At 37.8% G+C, this 26,810-nt stretch overlaps 1 long non-coding RNA gene across 1 annotated transcript; it reads left to right on the top strand.

Annotated features, from left to right (window-relative positions):
- The first annotated feature begins 300 nt into the window (after nucleotides 1-300).
- LOC131809671 (uncharacterized) lies at nucleotides 301-25,850 on the top strand. Its single transcript, XR_009345251.1, has 3 exons — nucleotides 301-563; nucleotides 755-856; nucleotides 25,359-25,850. It is a non-coding gene; the product is annotated as an uncharacterized LOC131809671 (long non-coding RNA).
- Nucleotides 25,851-26,810: the final 960 nt, after the last annotated feature.

The raw sequence follows: 26,810 nt of genomic DNA, 5'->3' as shown, positions 1-26,810 counted from the left end.
AGCTCACGAGATGTCACTGATAGCTCTGGACTGGGTCTAGAAAGATGATCCCTGGGCTTAATGAGGACCAAAGGGATTCTGGCCACACATCACATGTGCACATGATATGTAGGGGACCAGTGAACATTCAGTAAAAGAATCTGGTTTAAACAAACCAAATGATCATATGCCCTCTGCTCGACCCTGGGTATTGTTGGTGTAAAGCCAGCGGTGTGTGGCTGAAGAGGTGGGGAAGACTCGGTTGTCTGACCATACGGTATGCACCATCAAAAGTGCTCTCTCTTTTCCAACAGCTCTCAGGCTTCTAGCAGGCCAAGGGCAGGGCCTGGTCTAGAATAGAAAGTTGACAGACAACAGAACACCGTGCCTAAGCAGGACTGAGAGAATGGAAAAACTGATCCACAGGAGATCCACCCTGCCAATTCAGCGGCCGTTGGAGGAAATGCTTTCAAAATAGAATGCGTGGAGCCTGGCAGGCCAGCACAGGAAGACATGCCAAAGCTTGCAAGCTCCCTATCAGAGACAGGGTGGATCCCGCATGCTAAATCATAGCTTTTCGAAAGGTATGGTACCTCCTAACTATCTTCTGTATCACTGCCAATCTTTCAGTATGGTCTAGATTGATACCAGGTAGGCAGAGACCAAGGAGAGTAAAACAATTCAGGTGCACAAGTTGTAATGGATGGCTTGCAGCTTTCCCTTCAAAAAATATATCATGGGTATCCTGCTTTATGCTAACTTTTCCTATCCTCAGTGGACCCGGGTGCCAATGGTGAACTCCAGGAATGCAAATGGATTGTTGAAGTTAAGCACTTAAAGTTTCACAGTCCTTCTACTTGCTTCTGTCACTGAACAGGTGAGTGGATTGTGGCAACATTTCTAGTGGCTTCTGCTTTAGTTTCATAGATGACATGCTCAGTGGCAGATCTGTAAATGACCACAGTGGCGATCTTATGGAAAGGGCTGGCCTGTTTCTTCTTGATTGGGAAGAAAGAAACCTATTTAACCAGATGACTTCATCCTTCTTCCTGGGAGAAAATACAACAAAAGACTAACAAATGCAAGAATGATGCCAGTTTTCCCTGAAGGAATTTCTGGGGAAGAGATGGGGGATAATACTGTTGGAGGGATAGGTTATGACCTGCTTGGAAGACATAAAATAAAATTGTGACTAAAAACTCAGAGTAATTTTTTAACCTGAGGCCTAAAGTAGTTGGTTCAAAGGAAAACAAATTCAGGGATGCCAAACAGAGATTATTGGCTATCAGATGAGAGAGAAAATGAGCCATTGTGATTTGAAAATAGCCAACACAGTAAGTTTCTTCTGTTTGATTCATGAAAGTCAATCTCTCATAGTACCTCACTGACCGTTTTGGGGGAGGGGGGGAAGGATCTTCGCTTTTATTCTGTAGAAACAGAAATGTGCCTTCTCTCACTTCAGTTCCGTCAAACATACAGAGAGGCCCCAGACACAGAGCTTTCACTGAGTGATTAGGAAATCTTTATGGATACACCTGAATGAGAAAAGGACACCAATTTTTGATAATCCAGTGGGACAGATTCCTTTTCTTCACCTTTGGCTTTAAGTATCCCTGCTTTCTAATGTCAGGTCTGTGATCAGAGGACACCTGAAAAGTCTTTGTAAGGAAAATGCTACACTCTGACTTGTCACATGTGTAGATCAAGGGAAGTGGCAGTGGCCTGGGAGAAAATTCAGTCCTTTTCTGTGAACAGGAGACTTTGTTCACACTCTGAGACGGTAAGAAGTGTTACCTTCTACGTAAGTCACTTCTTAAATGAGCTGAGACACTTAGACCATTTCCTGCCAGTGGGGTGGCAGGAAAGCTGACACTTCAGGAAGACTCGGATGGTTTTGAAATGATTTTTCAGAACTTGAGAAATTTGTATGAATGTCCTAGAATATCATTGTGTGAATATTTGTGTCAGGAGTATTTCTGAATTCAAACGGCCATATTGGCAAGTAATTCAGAAGTAGAGAGTAAAGTCAGTGCAGGAGCAGAGAGCAGATAGGATTAGGACACAGAATTAATAAGCCTGAAGTATCGGTGAATGACATTTGGGTGAGACATGGAACCCTGAAGGAAAGAGACTTATTCTCCGCAGCTGGAGAAAACCAGAACAAAACAAAACAATCAGTTACTTATGTCAAATTAAATTTCAGAGCAATTACAATTTAAATGTAAAAAAAACCCATAATGATAGTTGAAGTTTATGCAGGAGTTTCATAATCTAGGAATAGGGAAGGCTTTCTAAAAATGACATCTGAAGGAGCCTGGGTGGCTCAGTAGGTTAAAGCCTCTGCCTTTGGCTCAGGTCATGGTCCCACGTGAGGCTCTCTGCTCAGCAGGGAGCCAGCTTTGTCCTCTCTCTCTGCCTGCCTCTCTGCCTACTTGTGATCTCTGTCTATCAAATAAATAAATAAAATATTAAAAAAATTAAATAAAAATGACATCTGGAGCCAACATCTAAAGAAACAATTTGCAGGTTGGTTGCATGAAAATATTTCTATGACAGCACTGTGAACAGGGGGCCTGGGTGGCATAGTTGGTTTTGCATCTGACTCTCAGTTTCAGCTCAGTCATGATCTCAGGGTCCTGAGATTGAGCCCTAGGCCGGGCTCTGTGCTAAGTATAGAGTCTGCTTGAGAAGCTCTGCCCTCCCCCCATTTTCTCTCTCTCTTTCAAATAAACAAATGGATAAATCTTTAAAATAAGTACTATAAACAAATTTGAACAACAGATAAAAAGTACTAAGCTTTCTTATATAAGAGGTATGACAAAAGAGGCATAAAATCAATAAGGAAGTAGTGGACACTTCTGGAGAAAAACAAGAAACAATATACAGGGCCATTAAACATATGAAATAAAGCTTCAACTCATCAATGTTGAAATAAATGTAAATTAAAAGAATGCTTACCGTTTTATCATGGAAAATATTTAAGAATTGATAATAACCAAGGTTTAGTATAACAGGCTAGGGGCCATCTCAATACACTATGGGAGAGAATTAAACAATGGCACAAATTATATGAAGAACAATCTTGCAACCATTGTTTCAAAATGTAAAATACGTGTACTTTGTGGCCCTGTATTTCTAATTTTAAAAATTATTTAAGGATGGAATCACCAAGAAGCAAAAGTATGTATATAAGATGCTCATTGCTATTTTATTTAACATGACAACAAATGGAAACTACCTAATATTTCACAGACTAATGGTGAGTTTAAAAAAGCTAAGGCATAACAATGAACAACTTTAAACTATAATGTAAACATAAATTTAGTCATATTAAGACATATCTGTGATGTATTTGGTGAAAAAAGAACACAAAGAAACACTTATAATAATACTCAAGTTATGCACTCAAATTTTAATATGATTTTTTCCCCAGCATTTTATTAAGAAAATTTCAAAGATACAGAGAAGTGAAAGAGCAAGAAACACACGTATAGTTTCCACCTAGATTCAATAAGGGCTAACATTTTGCCGTACTTATTTCTCTCTTTCTCTGAACACACACACACACACACACACACACACACACACAACCTTGATCCATGAATGTTCTCTAATCATTTATTGGGACCCAGATCCTGCCTGATCTGATTAGAGGGACTTCCATCCCTTTGCATCCCTCTAAAGGCAGCCCATTCTATTTTTGATAGTGTTCTCTAAGGAAGTTTCTCCCTCGTTTGCATTAAAACCTGCATTTAGGAGGGGAATTTCTTTTTTTAAAGATTTTATTTATTTATTTGACAGACAGAGATCACAAGTAGGCGCGCCACCGAGCAGAGAGCCTGATGCGGGACTCGATCCCAGGACCCTGAGATCATGACCCAAGCTGAAGGCAGAGGCTTTAACCCACTGAGCCACCCAGGTGCCCCTCGGAGGCGGATATTATCACTATAGTTCAGCTATGACTTTTTCTCAGGTAGGAGGGTGCTGAAATACAAAAATTTAAATCACTTAAATTCAATCAGGAATATCTCAATTCTAGCTTTTATGTTTCGAAAAGTAGCAATAATAATGTCTTTGGCAGATTTGTCTTAAAAAAAAAAGTCTGAGTCAGATTTTAGAAAGAGAAATCCGTATTAATCTGTCTTTCCTGTTCTGAGGCGGGGAGGGAAAGAGTACCCCCTCAGACAGACGTCTTCACCTGTGGAACAGCTTTCCCTCATACGGTCATGGCCAACCACCACTAAGCAAAACCACTGTGCTCTGGGACTGTTCCAGTCTGTCAGGGAGGCAGATGCTAGATAAGAAGATGCTGACAGGCCTTCTGGTGTCCTTCCAAGCTCCCCTTCAGAGTTCAGCTCCTTTGTCTTGATCTCCTCATCTCTGCTAACCGTCCCCTCCCAGGTGGGCAGGGCAGGGATTGTTCTTTTACGTCTCTCTCTTGCTTGGTAAATCACCTCAGTATGGATTAATACAACCAATGTTCTTTTCTTTTCATAGAGTGTGTATGTGTGTAAGAGAGTTGAGGAGGAGGGTGCTTTCAGAAATTGGGAGGCTGGATGACTTGTCCTCTGCAAACTCCCCAGGTTTGGTCTTGGTCTCCTCCCTTCTCTCTTTCCCTAGCTTCTTAATCCCCATTTCCACTTTCTTTCTGTTTCCGTGTCCCTGCTATGCTCCTCTTCTCACAGGGACTTTCTCTTGAGATTTCTCCTCTGTCAAAGATGTCACTTGTCTCAGTTCCTCTGGGGACTGATAATTCAACTGTGAAGTGAGATTTCCTTCTTCAGAGTTGTCTGTTAGGTTCTCTGACAAACAATAATGTTCTCTTTAGGTCTGGTTTACTTCAAAATGTTCCAGTGGGGCAGAAGTTTCATAAATCTCTCTCAGCGATGGTATTTGGACTCATAGTTAATGAATACTAAAGTTTTAACAGAGGTTCAGGTACCAGGTGAATGGCAGATTTCCTGCTCATTGTTATGAGTCTCCCATGTTCGTTTCAGGATTGGCTTCCAGAGATTAGGTTTTAAGTTAACATAAGGGTCAAGTCCCACAGACTGGATATACGTTTAAAATGGACACAGAGTAGGGGAAGACATTTAGCTTTTATTCAAAGCTCATTATAATCTTAGGTTTTTAAGGGCTGATTAAGGTAAGAAACTGGAAAATTGTCATTTCAATCTTTATCAGATCATTTGTCATGATTCTCTCATACTGTTATGATATATATACTCTCTCCTGTCTTCCAAAGAATGTCAGAATTTGTGGAAGGTCCAGAGATTCTTGTCAGTGTCATCATGTATTTACTTTATGGTTTATTCAAGGTTAGAATAAAGTACATGATGAATTTCAGTTCAATTTCTCTACCAAAATATCAAAATGAAAAGATATAAAAGGTATTGGATCACTGAAAAGGAAATGAAATAATAAAATTATTGAATGTTTGTTACATCTGCCAAAGTAGCAAATGAATCAATTCCTGGAAGATTCAAAACTTTACAAAGATATACACTGCAATGTTATCTATCAGCTAAAGAGTAAATATGTATCAAACAATTCAATTGAAGCAATATACTAAAGTTACTAATGAATTACATATAAAATACATCAATGCTATGATAAAAAGTCATTTTAGATATAGCATTTATACTATGTTTTTAAATAAATGGTTAAAAGATTATTTAATGCTGAGACAGAATGATCATTTGACAACCTCTCAAGTCCTAGTCTGGTATTTTATTTCTAGAACTCTTACATATTATATTTATATTTTTGGTAAATTTTATTAGTGACTGTTTCAGCACCAGACATTATATCCATATCAGTTGCAATGAAGATATCTATATATGAATTAAAAAAATAATCTGTTCTGATTAGCAGAATATTTTGGCAAAAATATTTCATATTTATTAAAGAAGATAGCCCTGGTAATTATTAAAAAAAATCAGTGCTAGGTAAATCAGCTTTGTGTTGAGCACCCAGTACATATACAACAGCACAGTACACATTGGGGAGACTACAAAGTTGCATAACAGTTCCTTTTTCTAGGACCACACAGTCTATGATTGGTGTACAGATTGCATACGTGTAAGATAAAAATAATCAGTTGTGAAAGATAAATAATAATATAAGATAATATATAATGAGTGGTAAGTGGAAGATGCTGCTAACAAGCATTGTACTAGGAGCAGCAGATGGTTTTTTGTGTTGTGAAGATGATAGAACATTTTCTAGAGGAAGGAAATTTTGTAGAAAAATTGGGGAGTGTTTGTTTTTTTTTAAGGATTTTATTTATTTATTTGACACAGAGAGAGAGAGATCACAAGTAGGCAGAGAGGCAGGAAGAAAGAGAAAGAGAGAGGAGGAAGCAGGCTCCTCACTGAGCAGAGAGCCCGACATGGGGCTCGATCCCAGGACCCTGAGACCAAGACCTGAGCTGAAGGCAGAGGCTTAACCCACTGAGTCACCCACGCACCCAAGTGGGGAGTGTTTTTACTGAGAATGGGTAAGCTGATGTACCACAGATCTGCCAACTTAAGGAAAAGAGAGAAGACATTTCAAAAATTAAGTAAAAATGTTATTTGCTTACAGAACTTAAATTGTTTAAATGAGGATTCCCCCCAAGGCAGGTGACATGAATTTTGTCCCAATCAAGACCTTGACCACTTAGTTCTTCATAATACAAGATGCTGTTTTAGGCTACTATAACTAGATAATATGCTGTAAATTACTCTGGGATTTCGAAATTGTCTGGTTGCATTTCTACAGAGCTGCTGTGTTTTCCCTAGGTGGTGTTGACTCAATAATTTATATTCTTATATATACACTTTTTTTTTTTTTTTTTTTTTTTTTTTGCAGATACTTAACTAAGGCTGACATCACTGGTTGAGTATTCCTTTGTAGAATTCTTGAATATCTACCCACACAAATAAAAATTCAGAAGAGTTTACAGTGGAAAGTTAAATACCCAGAATTTTAGGCATGTTCTATACAAATAATTGACTCTATGTAATCTTCACCTAATATGTCTGATTGGTATTTAAAAATTATATTAAAATTTATTTTCTATTTCATTGCAGTTTATCAAACTGTTATAGACTTTAAGGTTTACTGTTTACCCAGTCAGTTTTGCCCAAACCATCTTATCATCAGAACCTTTTCCAGGGTGCCTGGGTGCTCAGTGGGTTAAGCTGCTGCCTTTAGCTCAGGTCATGATCTCAGGGTTCTGGGATCGAGTCCCGCATCGGGCTCTCTGCTCAACAGGGAGCCTGCTTCCTCCTCTCTCTCTCTCTCTGCCTGCCTCTCTGCCTTCTTGTGATTTCTCTCTGTCAAATAAATAAATAAATCTTAAAAAAAAAAAAAAGGAACCTTTTCCAGGTAACAACTAACCCTACCATCCAGAAGAAAGGTCTTTTCAGATTGCAAGTTTAAATCTTTCAGTTTTATTTCATACTTCAATAATAGCTGTAATTTAGCTAAATAGCCCTTGGTAATTTCATCCAAATGAGTAGTCTCCAGGAGAGAGAAAGTATATTTAGCGTCTAGGACTTTGTAAGAAACTATAGAATAATTCTTAAACTGCCCTTCCGAGATACAAAAAATACACAAATAATAGAGAGATCTACTTAGAGACAAATACAAGGTGGAAATACTCTTGTAACATGGTGACTGTAGGAACATCCATTAAAATGTAGATTGGGAAGTGAACTGCTAGACTTAAATTCAAGGCCTGCCTAGTGTGGAAAGAATTATTTACGGAATTTGTTTTCTGACTGATAGAAAAGAATGGGATCTGGATTCTGACAGACCAGGGCTCAAACCTGATCTCCGAGCTTTAGGAGCTGTATGCCCTGAGCATCTTACTTTGTCTCTTGGCGCCTCTGTGTTTCCAAGTCTGTAAAATGAAGGTATCCCAACTCATCCTCGAAGGAAGTTGTGCGGCTTCCACATCTGTGTAAAGAGAGCAGAGAAATGCTCTATAAATGTCAGTGCTCTATTTTCCCTTCCCCACATGGGGCAAATGCTCCATCTAACTACTGCATGGACAATGGTCTACACACTTTGAAAATCCCTAGATAGATTTAAAAATAAAAGAAAGCCAGAGGAAAGATTTTCACAAATCTGTACAGAGAGAAAGCAAAAGAAGTCAGGTGGGGAATGACTTTTATTTCAAAAAGAGCTTGGATGGAAATGAAGGAAACTCAAGGAGGTACCGAAAGAACAGTGGGCTGATTGTTAGAGTAATTAGTGGCAAAACTTCAATGTCAGGTTGTTTTTGGATCCCCACGTTACCACAATAAACCTGTGTGAAGTTTCTCCCTGTGGGTGGCAGCTGGCCAGCTATTTACGTGTCCTAGAGACAGGATGTGACACCACCTGGGCTACTTAAGACACAGGGCTTGAGGTGGGCTGATGAACCCTTAATGCCCAGCAAGAGTGATCCTGCCTGTGAGTTAAGAAAGCCCTGGATGTTCTGAGAAGACTGCCAATATAATCCTGGTTAGAGTGTGATTTGATTAAAAAAAAAAAAAAAAGTCTCTAAAAATACTTCCTCACCTGCTGTCCTGTTCTTGCAAGTTTTGCTGTCAGGAATTTTTTTCTTCCAGTGAAGGTATTATCATTTTCAGATGTTCTCTTTTGAAATGGAAGAATCTGCAAGAGGTTTTAAGGCAACGGATTTTTGTCCTGTTCCTTTACTTAGTCCTAGTAGGTGAATCAACTTGAACCCGAGCTTTACTCCTTCCAGGACTGAAGTATGCTGGATATGTCTGGTGAGATGCCCGGGCAGTTCACAGGACTGTTTATACAAGCTGAGCATGTCTGGGTGGAAACTTCATCCTAAAAGCAAAAAGAGCCAGACCCCATGCTTGGCTGAGTCATAAAGTCTTAGACATTGAAGAGGAAAAATGACTTTGAACACAAAATTGTAGAGTTGGTCTTTTGACAGGGAAAGAGAATAAGTAAAAATAGAAAAATTCCTTTCACCAAGAATATAACTGGTTAAGCTTGAGAAACACCTTGTGAGGATCCCCAACTTTAGAGATTAACCCAAGTAGGAGAGAGGCATTACCCTCTTCGGTTCACAGATCACCTTGAAAGCCCTGGTTGTCTGTGGATCAGTGGCCTTGGCTGGGTGAGACATTCATGGACTTTGTCTGGGGGCTGGAATTTCTATGTTAAGAGGTGGGAGAACCTTGTGAGATCTGCTCAGGTTGCAGATGGAAAATGTATGTATATGATCAGAGTTGATATCATATGTATAAGAAAAAATAAAACAAAGGCTTAGATTTTTAAATTCAATTATATTTCTATTCCCTGAGTGGCAGGGAAAGAAAGACTTGGGGAGACCATGATTAAGAATTAAAACACCGAAAACCTGGGTGGCTCAGTGGGTCAAGCCTCTGCCTTTGGCTCAGGTCATGATCTCGGGGTCCTGGGATCGAGTTCTGCATTGGGCTCTCTGCTCAGCAGGGAGCCTGCTTCCCCCTCTCTCTCTGCCTGCCTCTCTGCCTACTTGTGATCTCTGTGTGTCAAAAAAATAAATAAAATCTTTTAACAAAAGGAATTAAAACAGCTGGGGAAAGAGCACCCTCCTTCTCTGTGGATCAATTTTGGTGAGGGACTGATTTATGAATGGAAAAAAAAACTAGCTCGTTAAAGATGTAGAAAAAATTCTGAAAGAAAAATCTATTTAGAAACATTTGTTGAAATCTTGTCAGAAAATTTTACCAAAAATTAAATAAATGAAAGCGTTTAGTATCTTCATGTACCTTGAGAATGACATCTTTGCTCTAAGAATTATTTGACTCAATTATATAATGAATGTAAATTTATGCCTTTTTAATTAGACATTTTTAATTTTTGAAAATGAAGTCAGGTTTATACAAAATTAGACTCAATGTTCTGTAAAGCTTATATTCTCATCATTGGCACTATCCATACAGTGGCAGTAATTTGAAGGATGAGGTAAAATTCCTGGCTGGGATTTATGAAGCCAAAACGGGAATTACTTCAAAACGCTCAAGTGCTCAAATGATCTGACAGGGGTAGAAGAAATATTGTAAGTTGTATTAGTCATCAAGTTATCAGTGTTATTTTAAATAGTTGTGAATAGGACCCTAGGAGTTGGATTTGATGGGAAAGAGAAAGAGGCTGCTAGAAGAAGTAGAAAGGACATGGTGGGAATGTGGACTAGATATGTGTGTTTGGGAACTTTGGGCAGCAGGAGATGAGGTGGCTGCAAGGAGTGCCCTGGCGGTGGGGGGCCAGGGAGAGGCGGGTGACAGTGATGGCGCCTTCTTTAATACCCAACTTGGACACACACCTTAGAGACACACTCAGGGTTTCCTAGGAGATTCATGAGGCAACCTTTAAAATAATATCTTGACAGTTAGTGTCCTACTTCTTAGAAACTCAAGCACTTTACCAAACACTGCACATAGCACTCAATTATAATGATTACATTTCCAAGAAACCAATGTAGGTTTCAAGAGTTTAGAAAATTGGTGACTTTAGAGATTCTCTCTCTCTTCCTCAATTCAATGCAACAAACATTAGTGAATATTATTATGTGCCAGGCACTGTGCTGGCCCCTGGGCATAAGAAGATAAATAATAAATGAACACTTGAAGAATGATTCAGATGGGTAGGCGTATGGGTAGGGCTTGGGTAGAGACAGTTGTTGGCATGGGGCTTTGTTGAAGAGAAAATATATGGCAGATAAGGAAGAGGGGAAGAATATTTCAGATAGGGCCATTGTTCCGGAAATAGTGGCTAATATGGTAGGATTTAAATACAGGACTTGGAAAGGAATCTAGTGGAAAAGTAAATATAATTTTGGCTTTTATTTACTGAACACTTTCTTGTAAAACTGGGTTAATGTCAGATTGCCATGCCTTCAGTGTTATGCTAAGAGACTTACACTTTTTGATTGGAGTAAGAGAAGAGTGATTCCCTGTGATAGAACTGTGAAGGAGTTTACAAGGCTATAGCCATGTAATCATGTCTATAATCATTGAATACTTGGGGTCAGGCATTGGGCTGACTATGTTAAACATTATCTCATTTATTAGGTCAGAATTTATTATACTCGTATGATGAGATGTGATAAGGGACCTGATTAGATTTTTAGTGATAGGGATAGAAAGGGGCAACAATTTATATAGTGTGAAGAAAGTACTTTGGAACCTTAATAGTTCATGCATTCATTCACTCACTTATTCATTCAACAAACATTTCTTAAAGTACTCTTTGCCAGGCTCTGGGCTACGTGCCAAAAGCCAGCTGTATGTGGTATGAACTTACTATGTGCCAGGAGCTATTCCAAGTGCTGTGTCTTATTATTATCACTACTACAGATGAGAAAATAAAAACATGGAGAAATCATAAACTTATCCAAGGCCAGAGAGCTACCACTCAGGGCTTGATCCACATTGTCTGGCCCTGGAGTTTCATCCCTTAGTCCTCCACACAATGTCCCACAGGTAAATAAGACTTCTGACCTAAAACACGTTATTTTTTAGTTGGGTAGAAGGACATGGAAACAAATAACTAAAATGCTCCAAGAGTATAATTCTAGTACGTAAAGTGCCATGTGTTATTTCCAGTTTTAGGTTATTTTGAATAAAACTGCTATAAACATTCATGTTCAGGGTTCTAAGTGCACAAAAGTCTGCTTTTCTGGGTTAAATGCCTGAGTGCAACTCTTCTCGGATGGCATGGTAGCTGTGTTTAGTTTTTGAAGAAACTGGTAAAGTGTTTTCAAGGGCAGTTGTATCATTATACATTCCTAGAGGCAAAGTGTGAATGATCCAGCTTCTCTGCATCGTTGCTGCCTTTGGGGATTGTCACATTTTTTTGTTTTAGTCATTGTGATCGGTGTGCGGTGATACATCCTTGCAGGTTTCATTTGCATTTTTCCAATGGTGAATGGTGTTCAGCGTCTTTGGATGTGCTTATTTGTCATCTGTAGATCCTCTTTGTTGACATGTCTCTTCATCTTTTGCTTACTTACCAACCGAATTTTTTTCCTGTTGAGTTTTGAGAATTCTTTATATATTCTAATTACTAGATACCAGTCCTCTATTGGATATGTGGCTTGCATATATTTTCTTCTGGTCCATAGCTTGAAGTAATAAGATCTTTCATACAGCAAAAGGTTTAATTTTGATAAAGTCTAAACTATCAATTTTTTGTTTGGTACCAAGTCTAAGAACTATGTCTAGTCCTTGGTTGTGAGGATTTTCTTGTACATGCTCATCTAAAAGTTTTATAGTTTTATGTTTCTCATTTAAGTCCATGATCTATTTTGTGTTAATTTTCATATAAGGTAAAGTTTAGGTCAAGTTTCATTTTTTTGTTGTTCTTTTTTTCCCCTTTATTTTTATTTTCTTTCACCTATGGATGCCCAATTGCTTCAGTAATTGGTTCTCTATTATGTTTCATTGATCTGTGTGCCTATCCCTCCAACATTACCACACAGTCTTGATTACTTCAGTTATAGTATAAGTCTTGAATGCAGATAGACTGATTGCTCCCACTTTATTATTTATTTATTTATTTAAATATTTATTTATTTATTTGAGAGGGAAAGAGAGAGCACATCTGTGTGGGGGGAAGGGCAGGGGAGGGGAAGAGAAGCACACTCCCCCCTGAGTGTGGAGCCAGATGGACTTGGGACTCCATCCCATGACCCAAAGATCATGACTGAGCTGAAACAAAGTGTCAGATGCTCAACTGACTGAGCCAACCAGCCACCCCTCTCCTTCTTTCTTTATTTATCTTTTTAAGGTTTTTATTTTTATTATTTATTTATTTATTTTTAAATTAACATATAATGTATTATTTGTTTCAGGGGTGTAGGTCTGCGATTCACCAGTCTTATAGAATTCAAAGCACTCACTATAGCACATACTCTTACCAATGTCCATCATCCAGCCACCCATCCCTCCTACCCACCCTCAGTTTGTTTCCTGAGATTAAGAGTCTCTTATGGTTAGTCTCCCTCTCTGGTGTCATCTTCTTTCATTTTTCCCTCCCTTCCCCTATGACCCTCTGTAATGTTTACAAATTTGTCATACCAGTGAGATCATATGATAATTGTCATTCTCTGATTGACTTTTTTGCTAGCATAATACTCTCTAGTTTCATCCATGTCATTGCAAATGGCAAAATTTCATTATTTTTTTGATGGCTTCATAGTATTCCATTTTGTGTGTGTGTGTGTGTGTGTGTGTGTGTGTGTGTGTGTATCACATCTTCTTTATCCATTCATCTGTTGATGGGCATCTAGGTTCTAGGTTCCATAGTTTGGCTATTGTGGACATTGCTGCTATAAATATTTGGATGCATGTGACCCTTCAGATCACTACATTTGTATCTTTGGGGTAATTACCCAGTAGTGCAATTGCTGGGTCATAGGAAAGCTCTATTTTCAACTTTTTTGAGGAACCTCCATACTGTTTTCCAGAGTGGCAGCCCCAGCTTTCATTCCCACCAACAGTGTAGTTTCTCTGCATCCTCTCCAACATCTGTCCTTTTTTTAAAAAAATTTTTTATTTGTTTTTTTTTTATAAACATATAATATATTTTTATCCCCAGGGGTACAGGTCTGTGATTCGCCAGGTTTGCACACTTCACAGCACTCACCAAAGCACATACCCTCCCCAATGTCCATAACCCCAACTCCCTTCTCCCAACCCCCCTCCCCCCAGCAGCCCTCAGTTTGTTTTATGAGATTAAGAGTCACTTATGGTTTGTCTCCCTCCCAATCCCATCTTGTTTCGTTTATTCTTCTCCTACCCCCTTAAGCCCCCATGTAGCATCACCACTTCCTCCTATCAGGGAGATCATATGATAGTTGTCTTTCTCCGCTTGACTTAGTTCACTAAGCATGATATGCTCTAGTTCCATCCACATTGTTGCAAATGGCAAGATTTCATTTCTTTTGATGGCTGCATAGTATTCCATTGTGTATATATACCACATCTCCTTTATCCATTCATCTGTTGATGGACATCTAGGTTCTTTCCATAGTTTGGCTATTGTGGACATTGCTGCTATAAACATTCGGGTGCACGTGCCCCTTTGGATCACTACGTTTGTATCTTTAGGGTAAATACCCAGTAGTGCAATTGCTGGGTCATAGGGCAGTTCTATTTTCAACACTTTGAGGAACCTTCATACTGTTTTCCAGAGTGGCTGCACCAGCTTGCATTCCCACCAACAGTGTAGGAGGGTTCCCCTTTCTCCACATCCTCGCCAGCATCTGTCATTTCCTGACTTGTTGATTTTAGCCATTCTGACTGGTGTGAGGTGATATCTCATTGTGGTTTTGATTTGTATTTCCCTGATGCCGAGTGATATGGAGCACTTTTTCATGTGTCTGTTGGCCATCTGGATGTCTTCTTTGCAGAAATGTCTGTTCATGTCCTCTGCCCATTTCTTGATTGGATTATTTGTTCTTTGGGTGTTGAGTTTGCTAAGTTCTTTATAGATTTTGGACACTAGCCCTTTATCTGATATGTCGTTTGCAAATATCTTCTCCCATTCTGTCAGTTATCTTTTGGTTTTGTTCATCTGTCCTTTCTTGACTGATTTATTTGAGCCATTCAGACTGGTGTGAGGTGGTATCTCACCGTGGTTTTGATTTGTATTTCCCTGATGCCGAGTGATGTTGAGAACTTTTTCATGTGTCTGTTGGCCATCTAGATGTCTTCTTTGCAGAAATGTCTGTTCATGTCTTCTGCCCATTTCTTGATTAGATTGTTTGTTCTTTGGATGTTGAGTTTGATAAGCTCTTTATAGATTTTGGATACTAACGCTTTATCTGATATGTCATTTGCAAATATTTTCTCCCATTCTGTCAATTGTCTTTTGGTTTTGTTGACTGTTTCCTTTGCTATGCAAAAGCTTTTGATCTTGATGAAGTCCCATTAGTTCATTTTTTAAAAAAAATTTTTATTTATTTATTTGACAGATAGAGATCGCAAGCAGGCAGAGAGGCAGGCAGATAGAGAGGAAGGGAAGCAGACTCCCTGCTGAGCAGAGAGCCCGATGTGGGGCTTGATTCCAGGACCCTGGGATCACAACCCGAGCTGAAGGCAGAGCCTTCAACCCACTGAGTCACCCAGGCACCCCCCCAGTAGTTTATTTTTGCCTTGCTTCCCTTACCTTTGGCGATACACACACACACACACACACACACACAAATAAGGGTAAACATGATGAAGGGATGGAATATGAGTGTAAAGATGAAAATGAAAAAGATTTTAAAAAAGAATTGATAAGAAGTTGGTGGAAAAAGTGAAAAAAAAAAAAAAAAAAGGAGGAAATGCGATCAGGCTGGAGCCTAAAACAAAGCCATACGCTAGATTGAGAACATATTTTGGTCTGTTAGAAGAAACTATATCCCAAAATTTTAAAGAAATAAAAACTTGTATGAATACAAAAAAATTAGGTAAAATACAATGAAGGGATAGAATATAACTATAAAAATGAGAATTAAAAAAGATTTTTAAAAATTCATAAGATAAAGTAGTTATAATAGGTTAAAATGGGAAAGAGGACAAATTTAAAAAGTAGAAAAAGAAAGTTAAAAATAATTTAACTTTGAAAGACTAAAGAATCATGGGGAAAAAGCCATGAATCCTATGTGCTATATTCCCCTAGCATTGCTATTTTGCAGTTCTCTTTGATCAGTAAACTTGGTCTCTGCTGGATGTTCTTCCTAATCTTCTGGGGAAGGGGCCTGTTGCAGTGATTCTCAAGTGTCTTTGCCTGAGGTGGAATTGCACCACCCTTGTCAGGGGCCAGGCTGAGTAATCTGCTCAGTTTCGCTCTTGGTAGCTTTTATTCCCTGATTGCTTTCCATAGAGCTTTGAGGGGCAGGAATGAAAATGGTGGCCTCCTAGTCTCTGGCCCAGAGGAGCTGAGAACTTGGGACCTCACTCCTCAGTGCACCGTCAGAGAAAAGCAGCCAATCCCTCCTGTCTCCCTGGCCTCCAGCCGCACTCCCATCACACCTAGCCTGTGACTGAGCATTTCTATCTCTGGCGCACGGTCTGTTTGGAGTCTCCAAACCCAGCAGATTTCTGTTGTACACTCCCGCGCCACTCTTCCTGGTGGAGGAAGGAGAGAGTCTCCCTAGATCTGCCACTTGTGGGATCCCTGCTTGAAGAGAAGTGGCTTGGATCACGGTTGATGGCAGCCCCGAGGTGAGAGGCCACTCCTCAGCTCCATCTCTATAGTCGGCTTCCCCGCTCTGACACTTGGGAACTCTGCCACACTCAGGCACCCCCAGTCTTTCTGTGACCCCAAGGTTTCTGAGGGCACACTGACCCAGTGAGGGCTGAATCCCTCGCTTAGCCACTGGAGTGATGTCCCTCCGTGGACTAGACTTCTAAAAGCTCCAATTTTGTGCTCACTGCTCTCTCACTTGGTGGTAAGTGGCTGAGGTAGGCTCCCTCCCCCTGCAGTCTATCTTTCCAAATATCAGCTTGGATTCACTTCTTCACATGTCCTACCTTTCAGAAAGTGGCAGCTTTTCTGTTCATAGGATTGTTGCTATTCTCTTCGATTTCTTGTTGAGTTTGTAGGTGTTCAGAATGGTTTGATAACTATCTAGTTGAATTCTTGGGACCGGATAAAATTTAGGTTTCCTACTCCTCTGCCATCTTTTTCCACCCACCTCCTCCCTATTTATTTTTTATAAATTGTTTTAACTATTCCAGTTCCTTTGTCTTTCCATATAAATTTTAGAACAGTCTTATCTATATCTATAAGACATCTTACTGAATTTTGATGAGAATTGTATTAAATCTTGTATATAGATTTGGGGAGAAGTAACAGCATTTTGTGCCTACTGCTCCAATCTATGAATCTGTTATGTCTCTTAATTTAGTAGATCTTCTTTGATTTCTTTCATAAGTGTTTTTTACTTCTCAACATATAAGTCCTGTCCTTGTTTTGGTAGATTTACACCTGTTTTTTTTTTTTTTTTTGAGCAATTTTAAATGGTATTGCATTTTCAATTTCAGCATTTATTTGTTCATTGAAAATATATAGAAATATAATTGATTTTTGTATGTTAATGTCCTGTGCCCTTGCTGAATTCATTTATTAGTTTGGGAAGTACTACAGGTTCCTTTGTAGATTCCTTAGGACTTTCTACATAAACAATCATATCATCTGAAAATAGAAGCTGATTCATTTTTTCCTCTCCAATCTCTTTGCCTTTCCCCTCCCTTTCTTTCCTTATCCTTATTTACTAGCTAGAACTTCCAGAACTATAGTGGAGAGAGGGGTATCACTGCCTTGTTTCTGGTCTGGGTGGTGGGGATAGATGTGTGTACAGTCAGTCTTTTGTCATTATCTGTAGTTTTTGGTAAATTTTAATAATCAAACTGAGGGAGTTCCACTCCATGTCTAGTTTTCTGGGAGTTTTTAAAAACCATGAATGAATAATGATTATTTTCTAATGCTTTTTCTACACCAATTGATATAACAAAATGTTTTTTCGTCTTTAGCCTGTTAACATGATGGGTTATATTGATTGATTTTTAAACATTAAACCAGCCAGAATAAACCTCACTTGGTCATAGTGTATAATTCCTTTTGTATTTTATTGAATTCTATTGGGTAATATTTTATTAAGGATTTGTGTATCTATGCTCAAGAAGAATGTTGATCTGCAGTTTTCATTTTTCTCATGTCTTTGTCAGATAATGTTAACTTTACCAAAGTGCTAGCTTTCCCCTATTCTGTTATTTGGGAGACATTGTGCAGAATTGGTATTTGTTTTTTAAAGTTGGGTAGAATTCTCCAATGAAACCACCTCTATTTCAAGATTTCTTATTTGGTAGGTTTTACTTGGTGAATTCAATTTCCTTAATAGTTAGAGGTATATTCAAATTATCTACTTCATATTAGTTTAATTGTGGTAGCTTGAGAAATTGGCTCATTTCTCCTACTTTGTCAAACTTGTGTATGTAGGATTATTCAATTTCCCCCATTTTCCTTTTGGTGTCTGCAGGGTCTGTAGTAAGATCCTCCATATCATTACTGGTATTGGTGATTCATGTCTTTTCTCTTTGCACTTTGTCAGTGAGACTTGTTAGCAGCTTGTCAATTTTATTGATCTTTAGAAAAATAGCTCTTTACTTCATTGATTTTTTTCCCTCTGTTTTCCTGTTTTTAAATTCAATGATTTCTGCTCTTTATTTTTCCTTTCCTTTTGCTTACTTTGAGTTCAGTTTGCTCTTCTGTTCTTCTTTTTCTAGATTCTTGAAATGGGAGATTAGATTATTGATGTGAAACTTCTTATTTTCTAACATATGCCTTTCATACTATAAAGGTCCCACTCAGCACTCTTTTAGTTACAATCCACAAATTTTGATATATTTCTTTTTTCATTTAGTTCAGTGAAATTTTCTTTTAGTTGAAGATTTCCTCTTTCATCTATGTATTATTGTGTTGTTTAGTTTCCATTTTTGTATATTTTCCTGTTATGTTTCTCTTATAGATTTCTAATTTGATGTGGTTGGAATATGTACTCTGAATAACTTCAATTTTTAAAAATTTGTTGAGATTTTTTTTTTGATGTTTCTCATACCAACACTCATAATGTTGTGTTCCTTGTACCCACCAACCCCAAAAAACACCAAACAATTTACAGCTTTCTAGACATCAACTGGGTATCTTATAATTTAATTTAGTTCTGCCACTAACTAGTCATAGGCTTAAGGACTCAGTTCCATAAGACTGTCCTTGCTTCAGACACTAGTTGCAAGTAATGGGTCTCCATGGTTTGGTTCAACCTGGCTACAAAGTTGAGGTTTGCCACAAACCTCCCTCAAATTTGATAATTTGCTGAAACAGCTTGAAAACTCAGGAAAACATTTACTTGTGCTTATTAGTTTATTATATACAAATCAATCACCAGATGAAGAGGCATAAACAGCAATGTCCAGAAGGATCCTGAGCAGAGACTCTTCTGTCTCCAGGAAGTTGAGGTGTACCAGCTTTTTGGCATATAGATGTTTTCAGCAACCTAGAAACTTCCTGTATCCTGCATTTAGGAATTTTTGTGGAAACTACATCATGTAGGCATGATTAAGTACTAACTCAATCTCTAGACCTTCGTCCTTCTCTAAAGAATGTGGGTGGGGCTGAAAGTTTCAAATTCTTTTTTTCTCCTAAAGGATGTATTATTATTACTATTATTATTATTATTATTATTAGAGAGACAGAGGGAGGGAGAGAGCGAGCAAGCGAGCATGCGAGTGAATGGGGGGAGGGGCAGAGGGAAAAGGAGAGGGACAGAATCTCAGGAAGGCTCCTTGCTGAGTGAAGAGCTTGATGCAGGGCCCAATGTGGGCTCATTCCACAACCCCAAAATTATGACCTGAGCAGAAATCAAGATTTGGCTGCTCAAATGACTGAACCACCCAGGGACCCCAGAAATTTCCAAGCTCCTAATCATGGCTTGGTCTTCTGGTTATCAGCCCCCATCCTAAAACTATCCAGGAGCCCATTAAGAGTTGCTTCATTTGAACAATAGAAATGAAGGGGAAATCAAGACATTCTCAGATAAAGGAAAACTGAGAGAATTATTTGTCATTAATAGACTTACTGTAAAAGAATGCATCTCCTTTTTTTTTTTTTTTTTTTTTTTTTAAATCACCCAGGAAATTCCAAAAGATTTAGGAGCTCTGTGTCAGGAACTGAAGTAAAAATTGAAGTATTAAGAAAAAGTGTTGCTCCTAACATCCATATCTCTTAGGAAATTACAAGGTTTTTAGGAGCTCTGTGACAGGAACAAGGGGCAGAGACTAAATATGTATTTCCTGTAATATCACACTTGCCTATATGGTGTTATCTGAAGTTCATATGCTGATAATGAAGGTTATAGATATGAGGTAAGGAGGAAAAAAGAAAATGATGATAGTTTGGGTTAAGCACCATAGAATACATTAAAAAGGGAAAAATAAAAGAAAGCTGGGTACCCTCTTATGGTTCCAAATCATAAATTTTTGGTTACAAAAATCTGTAGAGTTTATCCCCTTGTGCTCCCTCACACTCACCCCACCCCACCCACAATTTCTTACCTTCAGAGAGGCAAGGACAAAATCCAGATTCACATAGCTCATGAATGGTGAAAGTTTATTCAAACTTAGATCTGTCTCCAAAGTTTATTCTAAAGCCTACATAGGTTAAGGAACTGAGAGTTTGGTATTAATTACATGGCTCCCTTAGAGGTGAACATGGCAAAATTTAAGAATAAGGGGCACCTGGGAGGCTCAGTGGGTTAAAGCCTCTGCCTTCGGCTAAGGTCATGATCCCAGGGTCCTGGGATCCAGCCCCACATCAGGCTCTCTGCTCAGTGGTGAGCCTGCTTCTCCCCTCTTACTCTGCCTGCCTCTCTGCCTACTTGTGATCTCTCTCTGTCAAATAAATAAATAAAATCTTAAAAAAAAAAAAAAAAGAAAAGTAAATGAAACAAGATGGGATTGGGAGGGAGACAAACCATAAGTGACTCTTAATCTCACAAAACCAACTGAGGGTTGCTGGGGGGAGGGGGGTTGGGAGAAGGGGGGTGGAGTTATGGACATTGGGGAGGGTATGTGCTTTGGTGAGTGCTGTGAAGTGTGTAAACCCGGTGATTCACAGACCTGTACCCCTGGGGATAAAAATATATGTTTATAAAAAATTAAAAATTAAAAATTAAAGAAAAAAGAAGAAAAAGATGATGTTGGTGTAGATATGAGCTTTAGGGAAGATGGAGAAGAAGAAAAAAAGTCAGAGGATATTTTTGCTAATCTGTATTGCCATTTGCTGATTTTTCTGTGCCAAGGATTTATTTTCTTTATAAAGAAAAGAATACCTACATTATTTTTTGTTAGGATTTTTGTAAGGAGAATGCAGGAAAAAACTGTAAAGCATTTAAGGTAGTGTACAAATACTCTTATATGTTCAAATTTAATACTACTTAATATCCTGAACATAATTGCTTATAACTTTTCTGTTCAATGAAAGGAAGTCAAATTAGAAACATAGCAAATGAGTATTTTCTAATAATTTGAACTCCTTAAAGTGGAACTGGAAAAAAATACTCACATTCACTTTTGTATGCATTAAACCCCTGGAAGAATAAACAGGACATTTATAATGTTGGTTCTTTGTTGCAGAGTGGGGTACAGTGGGGCTGCTGGTCTAGCTTAGCTTTGTTGTTGAACTGGGCAGATGGGTTGGAGGGAGACTTTTGCTTATACTATTTTATAGTTTAAAAAATTTGATCCCTGTGAATATATTGATTATCTAATTTTATAAAAGAACAAAAAAGGTAGAATTGGCATTCTTAAGAATTTACCCATACCCTTTTCCAGGAGTGTTTGGGTTGAGAGTGCCTGCCCATTAACCAGGGAAGTTGTAGAGAGCTATTCCTTCCATGAATGAAAAGCAGAATTTGATGGCCTCTATTGTCCCTGTGGTATGATTCCTGAAATTTGAGTGGATTCTCTATTCTCCCAGGCTTTATTCATGAAATATACACTAAGCACATGCTATAGTGAGTTTGTTTATGTAGTGAAATCCAACAAATACTGCTTCTAATTGCATGCTTTGTCTACTTTTTATATTGGCTAGATCACCTTTGTCAACTAAGAAGGCTTTGCATTAAAGGAGAGATTCTGCTACACCTAAAATCACAGAACTAACATTGAAAACATTGTCCTGTCAATACCTAAGTGCCGATGTAGCCCCTTGATTGATGGGAGCAGAATGACCTATTGACCCACATTGGCATTATCCAAGGGCCAACATTATCAGTCAGTTCTCCTTTCATAAAAGAGACAGGGTGCCCAATATCATTTATTTATAGAAAGAAACTGCACTGGGCTCCTTATCTTTCTTAGTTTGACTTTTGTTCTGACTTGTGAACCCTGTTTTGGATTCTAGTGTTGTTGACCTCTCATCTGCTGGCCCTGACATGAACTATGCTCTGTGGCTAGGTTTAAATATTTGCTTTGTCTCTGTTTAGAATTATACTTTCTTTCCTCTTCAATCTCTGATGGGCCTTGAAAATTTCTTTTCAACTTTCCAAAGAGAACCCTTTTTAAAATCACTGTTATCATGGAGTTGCCTCTATAATTATTTTGGCATTAAATTTCATTCTCTGTACAACAGTAGAATTACCACATGATGTAAAGGGGCCCCTTGTTATTGTCATCTGGTCAACCCAGTATTGTTGTGGAATCTTGTGACCTTTTACAATGTGTCATAATTGTAACGAACTTTTATTTGTGTGTTATTTTATTGAGCACAGTTCATCAAGGTTGATAAAATAAAGTACAAATATGCAGAAGCACTGTGGATTTCCTTTCCTCAAATCAATTTTCCTTTCTCTCAGTTAAGTCTGGAAAATGAATATTACTAAGACGAAACTGTAAAAAATTTACCAATATTGACATCATCTGACTAGTGAGTGGGTAGTAAGGGACTCAGCTTTTAGAAGCAAATGGATCCTTTCAGGTAACTTCAGCACCAAACAGTATGCCAGAGATGTTCACTCTTACATGAGTTAGGCAATTTATGATCAGATTTCCCTCAACTTCAAAAGTTGCAAGTACTGCTAGATAACTGTCCGATCAAGCTCATTTCATGCAATATTGAATAGAATCCAAGTTAGCCTTCAGTCAGTTGGCTTCCACAGGAGACACCTTTCTATAATGACTCAGAATTGAGAAATTTTTATCAGCCACTCTTAAGAGAGGAATGTTGTGAAATTGGAACACATTTTAATATTAAGAGTCTGCTTTTACAACTACAGATTTCCCCAGGGACAGACTTTTTATTCCCAATTGATTACTTGGTGCTACATCACTAGGCAAAAATTCCCCAGAGTTCAGTTACCTCTTGGTCACATTTAGTTTGATAAGAATATTTAACTGAGGAGTGTACCAAATATTTGCCATGCCTTGTTCCTTAAAACTTAGGTTATATTAAAATAATTAAAATAATGTAAGATACTTTTTGCTTTGGATTTTTGTAGGCTTGTAAGCATCAGATTTATAAGCACTAAAACAGAAAAATATATAAAAAATAAATACATTAAAACATTTTTATCACTAAAAAGGTAAGACATTAATATAATTGTCATATACCTCAATACCTATTTATTTCAGTTAAAATAAGTAAGGAGAATAACTTTCACAGTTGACTTCTGATTTTAGAGAAACAATAGGCTAGTCATAAAAATTTTAGGCCTTGACTGACAATTCTATCATTTTATTTTAGCATTCACTGTTGCAAAAAGTACTGCTGAAACTACCTGATTTTAACTGTTTTGAAAGACACTTTCTCAGAAACTTTGGAATTCCTATTTTCTGCCTCATTAGCACTCTGTTCTTTTGGGATTTCAGTTAAAAGTAGTTAAGACTTTCTCACTATAATATCTCCTATATTACTTACCATCTTTTCTGTATTTTCTTTACTTTTATCTCTCCATGCTTCACTTTGATGATTTTATTCAAATTTTGCTTTTAGTTCACTATTTCTGTCCTCAGCTGTGCATAATTTAATTTTAGAGTCATCCATTGACTTTCTAATATCAGTTGTATTCTTCATGTCCAGAATTTCCATTTGATTTTGTTTTATAGCCTATATTTTTTGTCATATTTCTTCATATTTTTTGTCTTTTTTGACATATTAATAAAGGCTTAAAGTCTGTGTATCAATTTTCATCATCTGAATCTCCCAAATCTGTTTTCTCTTATTTCTTTTGGTTTTTAATTACATTGTCTTGTTACTTTTGATGTGCTGAACAATGTATTATGAAAACTATAAAATTAATTTGAAGCATATGGGAGTGCTATCTCTGGCCTTACTAACTGTATTTTTTTTTCTTGTCAAGAGTGTAGGAGCATTAGCTATCCCAGAACAACTCATTCTAATTATAGAAATTAATATGATATGAAGTTGTGTTTTAGTCCCTGCAAAGGTTGAACTATTTCTGGTTTATCCTTCTTCCTAGACTCAACCCTTTGGGATTATAACCCAAAGTGTAGAGTGTTTCACCAGAGAAAGTTTGTTCCCCTATCATATAAAGTTTCCAGAATGTCAGTTCAGCATCTCAGTGTCTTTTCTAAAAGAAGCAGAAGTCTTCAGAAAAAGTGGCCTTGAATGCAGGGATTTCTTCTCTGGGTTCCGTTCTCTTCCATGATCAGTTTGTATTTATAGACAATGTTGATGAACTAAAAATCAAATTGTATCTTCTTAAGCCTTAGTCATATTATTCCACATCCCTCCTCCTCAAGAAACTTATGATGAAACCTTAAAAATCCATTTTGGGTCTGTGTCATTCTTTGACCACATAATTACCTTGCCTCAGCAGATGTACAGAATCTATACATGGACCCTTTCTTGATTTTATTGATATTTATCAGAATAAATACTTGAAGGAAGTTTCTGCCAAGGGATAGGAATATTTTAAAAAATTTGTGAGAGAAGAAAGTTTGGTTTTATTGATTTTTATTTATTCAGTCTACATAATTGGTGGCATTAATAATTTGATCGTCAATTTGCCTTGTTTTGGATAAACTAATGTATGTCACAGAAGTGGACATATTTGGTAAACTTTTGACTTTTTGACATGAAGAAAAATAACAAAGTGCTAAAAAGAGGCTAGATAGAGATTCGTAGACTCTGGATTCAAGAACTTGCTTGGTTACTCATTATTTATGTCGCCTTGGGAAAATCACTTACTCTCTTCAGTTTTCTCATTTATAAAATATAGAGAATAAACTTGAGTCAAAATTTTTCCTCACAGTATAATCCTTTTTTTCCCAAGGGAAACTTACATAGAAAGTCAAAATTAGAAAAACAAACAAACCCAAAAAACCACAGCTAAATTGGATGTGACATTGTGTTTAGTGTGTGTGTGTGTCCTGGGTTACAGCAGGTGCAGATTTGCCCTGCCTTTGCTTTTGGGGTGGTTCCAGGATTCTGTGGAGTAAATAATCATGATGTCTGTTCTAGGTCTTCAGAACACAATTCTAAGAGTGATGTTACATTCATTGCAGGACACTGGTGAGAACAGAGATTGAAGGTTATTTGAAGGTCAGAGCATTCCTTGAAAGGAAATATTTCCAAGTGATTTCTGCTGATGCTCTTTTCATGAACCTGTTACTATTTCTGGCAACAACTCAGCAATGAGGTTGGAAGTGGCTGCCATAGAACTTGAAAAGAGAGAAGAGATTCACACTGAGGATCAATAGGAAGAGATTCACACTGAGGATCAATAGGAAGGGGATAAGGATTCAGTGAAGGATATTTTCCAAGATGACTTTTCCAGAGAGTAATTTAAAGTGTTTTCCTTTCTTTTAATTCAGGACCGATATTCCTAAAGACATGAGGCTGGTGATGTATTTCTAGAAGAAGCATCATAAGCAAGTCATTGTTTTTGCCTCCTTGACCTTTACCATCCTGATGCCAGCAATTACCCTGTTTACTGCTATCTAAAAAGAAAAATGCTGTGTGGAAGGTCTTGTCTACTGTTATTGGAACATTTGGAGAAGTCATGGAAGAAAAATAAAAGTTGATTAATGTGATCAGGAGAGAGCAAATGGAGAGAACTTCAATAGCAAATTTTTTTCTTAACATACTAGGTAGTTTTGACCCAAGTCTGTTTGTTAGGCTATGTTGAATTAGTGGGTGGCAAGCAACAACAAAAGATGGTAAGTACTGTGGTTACAACTAAAGAGGGTGGTACTAAGCCTGCTGGTGGTGACAGATTTCTTTGACTTGGGTAGATTTCAGAAGATTGAAATACAGGATGACTGGTTTCTCTCAAGCAAGCTTTTTCTAGACTATCTGAAATAGATTGATTGAGTGTTGCTGAATGTTTAATAATCTCAGAGTGATCTAGAAATGGAAAAAAAAACTATAAATTTTTGACATCTAAATACTGGGTCAGAACTAGATATAAGTGAAAAAAAGGGTATAGCTTGTTGTATACTCTCCTCTTTTGTCTTATGTTAAGGAAATAAACTATATGTTTGAAGTGGGTCCAGCTATGGTCTGTAAACATACACAAAATTTTATAGCTTTTCAGCAGGTTAAGAGGGATTTCTTTAATACATCTATCCATCTATCTATCTATCTATCTATCTATCTAATCACCTACCTATTTTCCCACAAATCTATCAGATCTGAAAACTGGAAGAATGTGTAGTTTTTCTTTGTAACTTTCTTGACCAGGTGATGCTAATACTGCAAAGTATCTCCTTCCTAGCAGACTATGACCTCATTGTGACCTGGCACTCAATTTATTGAAACACCTTGATCATTATTTTTACAGCCTTTTAGGGAAAGAAAAGTGAAGATATAAAACTGGTTTTGTCTTTGTTTTTGCCTTTAAAAAAAAAAAAAAGATTTATTTGTGTTCAGGGAAGGGGAAAAGGGAGAGGGAGAGAGAATCTCAGACAGACTCCCTACTGAGCATGGAGCCAGACGCAGGGCTCAGTGTCATGATCCCAAGATCATGACCTGAGCTGAAAGTAAGAGTCAGGTGTTTAACTGACTGAGCCACCCACGTGCCCCCGTTTTTGTTTTTTGTAAGGAAGATAACTTTCTCTTTTGCTAACCTAATAGGGAATTTAACTTTCATGTATATTCCAAGCTTAATTCTTGCAATAGAACTCACCTACAGTGTCCCTGTGGTTGGAATTTTAAACCTGCTATCATGAGCATAGCAATTTATCTCTGTGGCTGGATGGGGCTTAGGAAAAGAGGCACACAGAAGGGATTTGACAAATTTAAAATTGGCTTTTAGTTTGTATGTT

The sequence above is a fragment of the Mustela lutreola genome, chromosome 10 (assembly GCF_030435805.1).
Source record: "Mustela lutreola isolate mMusLut2 chromosome 10, mMusLut2.pri, whole genome shotgun sequence".
Classification (NCBI taxonomy): domain Eukaryota; kingdom Metazoa; phylum Chordata; class Mammalia; order Carnivora; family Mustelidae; genus Mustela; species Mustela lutreola.
This window is presented reverse-complemented; position numbering and strand designations above follow the sequence as displayed.